Source organism: Amblyraja radiata, chromosome 26 (genome assembly GCF_010909765.2).
Source record: "Amblyraja radiata isolate CabotCenter1 chromosome 26, sAmbRad1.1.pri, whole genome shotgun sequence".
NCBI lineage: Eukaryota > Metazoa > Chordata > Chondrichthyes > Rajiformes > Rajidae > Amblyraja > Amblyraja radiata.
The window spans coordinates 17,741,771-17,749,759 of record NC_045981.1 but is presented as its reverse complement, the minus strand read 5'-3'; positions in this window follow the sequence as shown (position 1 = coordinate 17,749,759).

Genomic DNA, 7,989 nt, shown 5'->3' with positions numbered 1-7,989 from the left:
TATCCACTTTGGTGGCAAGAACAATAAAGCAGATTATTATCTAAATGGTGTCAGATTAGGAAATGGGTAGGTGCAACGAGACATGGGTGACCATGTACATCAGTCACTGCAAGTAAGCATGCAGGTACAGCAGGCAGTAAAGAAAGCAAATGGCATGTTGGCCTTCATAGTGAGAGGATTTGAGTATAGGAGCAATGAGGTCCTACTACAGCTGGTGAGACCTGGAGTATTGTGTACTGTTTTGGTCTCCTAATTTGAGGAAGGGCTATTGAGCGAGTGCAGCGTAGGTTCACCAGGTTAATTCCCGGGATGGCGAAACTGACATATGATAAAAGAATGGATTGACTGGGTTTATATTCCCTGGAATTTAGAAAGATGAGAGAGGATCTTATAGAAACGTATATAATTCAAGGGATTGGACAGGCTAGATGCAGGAAAAATGTTCCTGATTTTGAGGGAGTCCAGAACCAGAGTTCACTGTGTAAGAATAAAGGGTAGGCCATTTAGAACTGAGATGAGGAAAAACTTTTTCACCCAGAGAGTTGTGAATCTGAAATTCTCTCCCACAGAATGCACTGGATATTTTCAAGAGAAATTTAGATATAGCTCTTAGGGCTAATGGAATCAAGAGATATGGGGAGAATGCAGGAACGGGGTACTGATTTTGGATGATCAGCCATGAATGAATGATGAATCGCGGTGCTGGCTTGAAGGGCAAAATGGCCTGCTCTTGCACCTATTTTCTATGTTTCTCAGATGTCTGGTTCCAACAGTTGCTTACAAGAGGGACTAGTCCTTTGCAAGATCTAAAACAGTGTCTATGGATGTTATAATATTTATATGGAAGAAATTGTCATTCAGCTGTTACTGGATATTAGGCCGGCAACGTTAAGAAGTTGGAAATGTTGGAAATATTACAATGAGGTAGTGAGCTACCCGTGGGTTACTGTGGCAGAAAAGTGAAATTGGCTTATTTTTAGATTTATAAAGTATAAAATCCACCAATAGACCTGACATTAATGAAAGGCATAGATAGAATGTATGTGGAGAGCAGTAGTTGGAGAGACTAGGAACAGAGGGCACAGGCTCGGAATAAAGGGATGTACCTTTAGAATGGAGATGAGGAGGAATATCTTTAGCCAAAGGACGATGAGTCTGGAATTCATTGCTGTAGATGGCTGTGGAGGCAAAGTCATTTGGTACTTTTAAAGTGGAGATTGATAGGTTCTTGATTAGTAAAGGCGTCAAAGGTTACGGGGAGAAGGCAGAAGAATAGGATTGAAAGGGAAAAATAGATCAACCATGATCGAATGACAGAGTATATGTGATGGACTACATGGCCTAGTTCTGCTACTATGTCTTGTGATCTTATGAAAATCTGCGGATGTTTGGAGATGGTCAATAGATCAAGCAGAATCTGTGGAGAGTTCAATAGTTAATACTTTAGTTAGATGACTAGTAGGAGTTAAAAGTTTTTTATTGTCATATCCCAAAAAGTGCAATGACATTTTTGCAGCAGCACAACAATATAATAAATGAAAAGCACACACGCACACACATGCATGCACGTGGTTTAGTGTAGTCATCATATAAACATTGCAGAGGGGAGAAGGAGATGTTGATGATCACAATCAAATGGGATTCCAATTGTGGCTTTGATTAGAGCAGCCATGGTATCTTCTGCAGGTTAGGAAACCTGCTAAACAAAAGGGTCGATCTTGGAGGCATAAGCCTGGGCATTGCATACCTGTAGAGCACTGAACCTCCGCCCTGATAAGTTTGCCTGGTTGCTGGTTTCCTCTGGTATCTTGCTCAGGCCATCGATTTCAATGTGAGTCTTGAACAGGGAGCATCAGCCAATTAATTTAGCACGAGAGTAACACAACATCCAACCCTTTGTTCACCTGATATCTAACCACATTGCCTGTGTAAATTCTGAAGCGATGAAGTATGATATTCATCTGGAAAGTTGGTCCACAGATGATTATAACAAACCTGAAGTTCCCTCAGCAAGCCTTGGGTAAAAATTTCTGGGTAATTAAGTGCACCTTTCTGGTCTGATTAAATGATATGTAACTGGCAAAGTTGGATTTGTTTTAAATCTTTACAAGCCTATTGCTAGTTTTTATTCCATCTATGTATAAAAATTGAATTTTAAACTGAAAGATGAAGCTAGCATAGGGGAAGGTGGAGGAACCTGTTATATTGTGGAAAGATGGGAACTGACCACTAAGTCAGCTCCAACCATTGATTTAATTTTCAGCATGTGTAAGAGCTTCCCTTTGGGGAATGGGAGGGCAGTTGTCGGTGTCCACAAGGGGGTTCTGCCTTAACTTTGGATTTCCTGACTTTCCCAAGCCATTGAAAGATATAATTAAACCTGCAATGAAGGTGGCTAGAGGGGATCAATGCTACTAAGTGTTAGCTAGTCACTGCTGTTTTTTGACACAATTGAGCAATAGGGTTTGTTACCAATACTTGGACTAACAGGTTATTAAATAGAAATTGTCTGCACTTGAGCAAGAATATGTTCTCATTTTTAATGTGCTTCTGGCTAATGGTGCTTTATTAAACCTCTGGTGACAGAATAAGTATCCCTTCTCATCATGGAACATGCAATCTGCAGCTGTGTCAATATTAATGGTAATACCCTGAGTATTAATTTTACTCTAATTTTCATATCCCTCTTTTTCATTTTAACCCTACTTGCAATCTGCATGCCTGTGTAAAATATACTCCTTTCATTGTTTGCTGACCTCTGCTGTGTCAGTCTCCCTCTCGGGTCTTCAACTATAATTTTCTATCCATTGGGATGTTGTTTGATTGACATTATTTAGGCATTGACATTCTTTCGTTTTTCATAATTTGAGCCCTCAATTTCCACAAATGGAAACATTTTATTGCTCTAAGCTGAGACAAATCTGCTGAGTGATTTCATTCCCAATGGCAACAGGGCTTTCTACTGAACACAACTCCTTACTCAAGTCATGTTCAGGTACCCCAAAACTGGTGTCGTGGTCCAGCTATTGTTTCTGCTGGTGCTCCATACATTGTATTTATATTAACATTTTGTACTTTCTGAAATTCTTTTACATTTTCAGAGGTTATTTCATAAGTATGTTTTCACCTGTTTCAATGTTATTTCTTAAATGTCGTTACAAACTGAATGTGCTCATACTTGCATCTATACACAAATGTCGGCACAGCGATAGAGTTGCTGCCTAACAGCGCTAGAGACCCGGGTTTGATCCTGACTATGGGTTCTGTCTGTACTTTCTCTCTGTGACTGCATAGGTTTTCTCCAGGTGCTTCGGTTTCCCCTCAGATTCCAGAGATACGATAAGATATAAATTTGTTTATCCCAGGAGGAAAAATGATCTGCCAACAATCATAAAACACAATATACATGAAATATGAAATTAAAGTGACGAGTGGAAAGGATTGGGGATGCATGCAAAGATTGGGGAGATGGGGTGAGGGGAGCCAGTCTACCCCACGACAGAAGGGGGAGGAGTTGTACAGTTTGATAGCCACAGGGAAGAAGGTTCTCTTGTGGCGTTCTGTATTGCATCTTGGTGAAACCAGTCTGTTGCTGAAGGTACTCCAGTATCATGGAGAAGGTGAGCTATATTGTCCAGGATGCTCCACGGTTTGAGGAGTATCCTCCCCTTCAAGACTACCTCCCATGAATCCAGCTCCGCGGCCAGGATGGTGCCAACCTTCTTGATGTTTGTTAATCCTATTGGTGTCCGCGGCTTTCGTCCTGCTGCCCCAGAACATGACAGCGAAGAAGATGGCACTGGCTACCACCGATTGGTAGAACATCTGCAGCATCTTATTGCTGACGTTGAAGGAGCGGAGCCTTCTCAAAAAGTAAAGCCGGCCCTGCCCCTTCTTGTGCAGGGCCTCAGCGTTCCTGGACCAGTCCAGTTTCCTGTCTAGGTACACTCCGAGGTATTTGTACTCCCTAGTAAACTGCACATCCACACCATTGATGGAGACAGGGAACAGTGGTGCTCCTCTCCTCCTAAAGTCCACCACCAACTCCTTAGTCTTGTTGGTATTGAGCTGCAGATGATTCAGCCCACACCACTCAACAAAGTCGTTTACTACACCTCTGTATTCAGCTTCCCTCACTGATGCAGCCCACAATTGCAGTCATCTGAAAACTGTTGCAGGTGGCAGGAGATGGAGTTATATCTGAAATCCGAGGTGTAGATGATAAATAGGATGGGAGAGAGGACCGTCTTCCATCCCTATGGGGGTCCCTGCGTTGCTCTCTTATCATAGCCGAGACACAGTTCTGTAGCCTGACATATTGTGTCATGTAGTTGGTGATCCAGGACACCAATGGAGCATCCACCCATATCTTTGCCAGTTTGTTCCCTCACAGTGCAGGCCGGATGGTGTTAAAAGCACTGGAGAAATAAAAAAAACATGACTCGCAATGCTTCCCGGCTTATCCTGGTGAGCATAGGAACAATGGTGCAGGTGGATGATGGTGTCCTCAACCCCCACCTTTGTTTGGTAAGTGAACAGCAGGGGATCCAGGTTCAGTTTAACCAGGGGATGGTTAACCAGATGTACAGGTTTGTCGGTTAATTGACTTCAGTAAAGATTGTAAATTGTCCCTAATGTGTAGGATATTGGTCGTGTATGGGGATCGCTGGTCGGTGTGGAGTCTGTGGACCATAAGGCTTGTTTCTGCCCTGTATCTCTAAACTAAACCACCTCTGGGCAATCTAGAAGCACAATGATGATTGAGTGTCTCTACTGCTCTTTGAGGAAATCTAGCATTGCTGACTGCATCTTCTGAATTCTGGTTATGGGTTGCAAACAGACTACTGTTCACAATTTCTGATAGTGTGGAGTTGAAATGATTCAATGACAAATTAATAAATAACAATAATTAATTAACAGCCTTTTAAAAAATATATTGGACATTGATTGACCTATGAGCATCAGTTAATTAATGTTGCCTGAATATTATTCTATCAAAGAGATAATAACTTCCATTTACAAATGGCCTCATTCTTAGGTGAGGTTTATTATTGTCGTTTGGGTTTTTGTGAAAAGCTCTGTTTTGCATGCTATCCAATCAAATCAGATTTACTGTGCATAAATACAATCAAGCACTCTGAGCATGTCACCCTTGTCCACCATTTCAGTAATAATATTTATGTGCAAAAGTGCATCACCCTTTCACATGCAAATTAAAGGGTGCCTTGCTGTAATCACTGCTTGCATTTTAATTGTACTGATTGGCCTGCCACATTGTGTTGTCAGCCATTTTGTCAATTCTCAAGACCTTTTTAATCCATACTCAATTCTGCAGGCACTTCGCTTTTTAATCTATTGTGCATTTAAGATTTGTTGTGATTAATTGTGAGCTTCACCTTCACTCTAATGATCTTGTTATTTCCAAAGGCTGAGATTCTTTGCAATTTTTAGTGCATTGTAAAGCATCCTAGTGTGTACTTAACCTCCAAGGACGTTCATTGCCGAGTGTATAGAATTACACATATGAGATTTGAGGAGCTCATACCAAGTGTGTGTAGTATATTTAGGGACTTCTCACAGCCCTTCTCTGGAATTATTGCAACCCAGGGCAGTTAGACACATGGCGGTCCTTGCAGTTCTTAATATTACAATCATTGTTGCAACCAATATCTTTACCACATCTGTCATTACCTCAGCAGCCGTTACAGTAGTAGAAATACGAGGAGAATAACAAGTGCAATTCTATACTATATCTATCCAGGGTTCAATCTAACACCGCAAAAGCATCATCTTTGTGCCCCCATTTCAGTATTTAAATGCAAAGCCATCAGGACCAAATGTCTTCACTAAACTTAATCGGTCCCATGTTTTTGCTCAACTTAATCTTGAGTGAGAGTCAATGCTTCTCGGCAACTAATACCAACAGTTGCTGTTGCTATTTACCCCAATACAATGGCGGATCTGTAGAATTTGTTGAGAGTTGCCGGGGACATGCTGAACTTCCTAAGCAATCTAAAGAAGTAAGATAAGTCTATCACAGCATCAGTAGGTCCTGGCCTCCCATTTACCTCATTGGAGACCTTTGAACTATCTTTAATCAAACTTTATTTCGCGCTAAATGTTGGACCCTTTATCCTTGTATGTATATTGTGGACCGATTGATTGTAATCATGTATAGCCTTTAATGATTACACACAAACAAAAGCTTTTAACTGTTCCTCGGTACATGTGACAATAATAATATATACTATACTAAAAAAATTAGTAAAAAAAAAAGAATTAGGGTCCTGACCCAAAACTTCACCTATCCATGTTCTCCAGAGATGTTGCCTGACTGCTGAGTTGCTCCAGCACTGTGTCCTTATTTCATAAACCAACGTCTGTGGTTTCTTGTTTCTACAAGAGAATCCTTGTGCTCCAATTATATAGAGTCCTGGTTCCTGAATGTTGTCTACTGGTTGTTACACCTGAAGTAAGATAGAGGAAGTGCGGTGACTGAGCACCAGATTATTTTCTGGGATGTGGAAATTGCTCCACTAACGGAGATGAAGCAGATTGGACCTATATCTTTAAAAGAATGAGATGTGAGCTCATTGAAATTTAAAAGGTGTGGCAAAGGCATTTCCTATGACAGGAGTATCTAGAACAAGGGGTCAGTCTAAAATAAGGTATTGGCTATTTAGAACACAGATGAGAGGAAATGTCTTCATTTAGGAAGGAGCGAATCTTCAATCTTTCTCTGAACAAGAGGGTGACAGAGGCTCAGGAGTCTCTTTAATCGGACTTTACTGGACATTATCTTGAACTAAACATTATTCTCTTTATCATGTATCTGTACACTGTGGATGGCTCAATTCTAATCATATATAGTCTTTCCATTGACTGGTTAGCACACAACAAAAGCTTTTCACTGTACCTCGGTGTACGTTACAATAAACTAAACTAGTGCAATGGTTATAAAATAATGCTGAAGTTATGCATTGTGATTTGCAGAACAAACACAAATACATTGATATTACATTATTTTGCCAGATTTTTAAAATTGATCTTACTCTCTTTTAAGTAGGTTAATGCTTTATGAATAATAGTGTGAAATTAATTTCATACAAACATGATGAATGCTGACATGTCCACAATTCGTATTGTAATTTCTAGCTACATGACCCGAAAAGTGTGATGCTTTGGTGTCACAACATGTTGGCATTATCCTAACCTTTGAGAAAACCTTTGATCTTCTAAACTAGTGTGAGATTGCTTTAAAGTCATTTCAGCAGATTTGATAATTGTGCCCTCGGGAAAAAGACATGAAGGAAGGTGATAGCCTTGTCTGGATCTGTACTTTTATTTCCCCCCCCCACAAGATTTTACTGTCAATAAATGAACACAATAAATACCTGATACATTTATTTTAATGCAAGAGCCACAAACTGTTCCTGAGCCTTTGGCGTTATAGTAATATAAATAAGCCACTTGGTTATTGAAACAGCCATCAGTTTGTTTGCCTTGTTGTCACTGTCTTCTTCAACTAAATTCCTGACCTAATAATCAATTATTAATCCCTCAGTATCATTGTGGTTGGGTACAGAGCACAAATGAAACAGAACCAGAAAAAGATAATCAATTAAAAGCTGCACTCTGTCCTACACATAGACGTTGTAGCGTAGTATCAATTACATAATTCCATTGTGTATTTAGATGAATGATATTAACTCTTTACATACAATGTAGTGCCTGATTGCTGACATGTCATTATTAGATTTTATTTTAGAATTCCATTTTACAAAATATAATCTGAGCTTTCTACTGGTGTAAAATTGTTATCGTCTTAATACTGGAAATGTACATTGTAAAGGATTTGGGTTTTTTTGCGCAGACCTGCTATCTTGGTTTTCACACACATCACAAAGAAGAAACCAATGTAATGTAGAACACTTAGCGTGAAGGTCTTATCAACATTTCCAGAGAGGCAGCCTTCGACTACTGGTATAA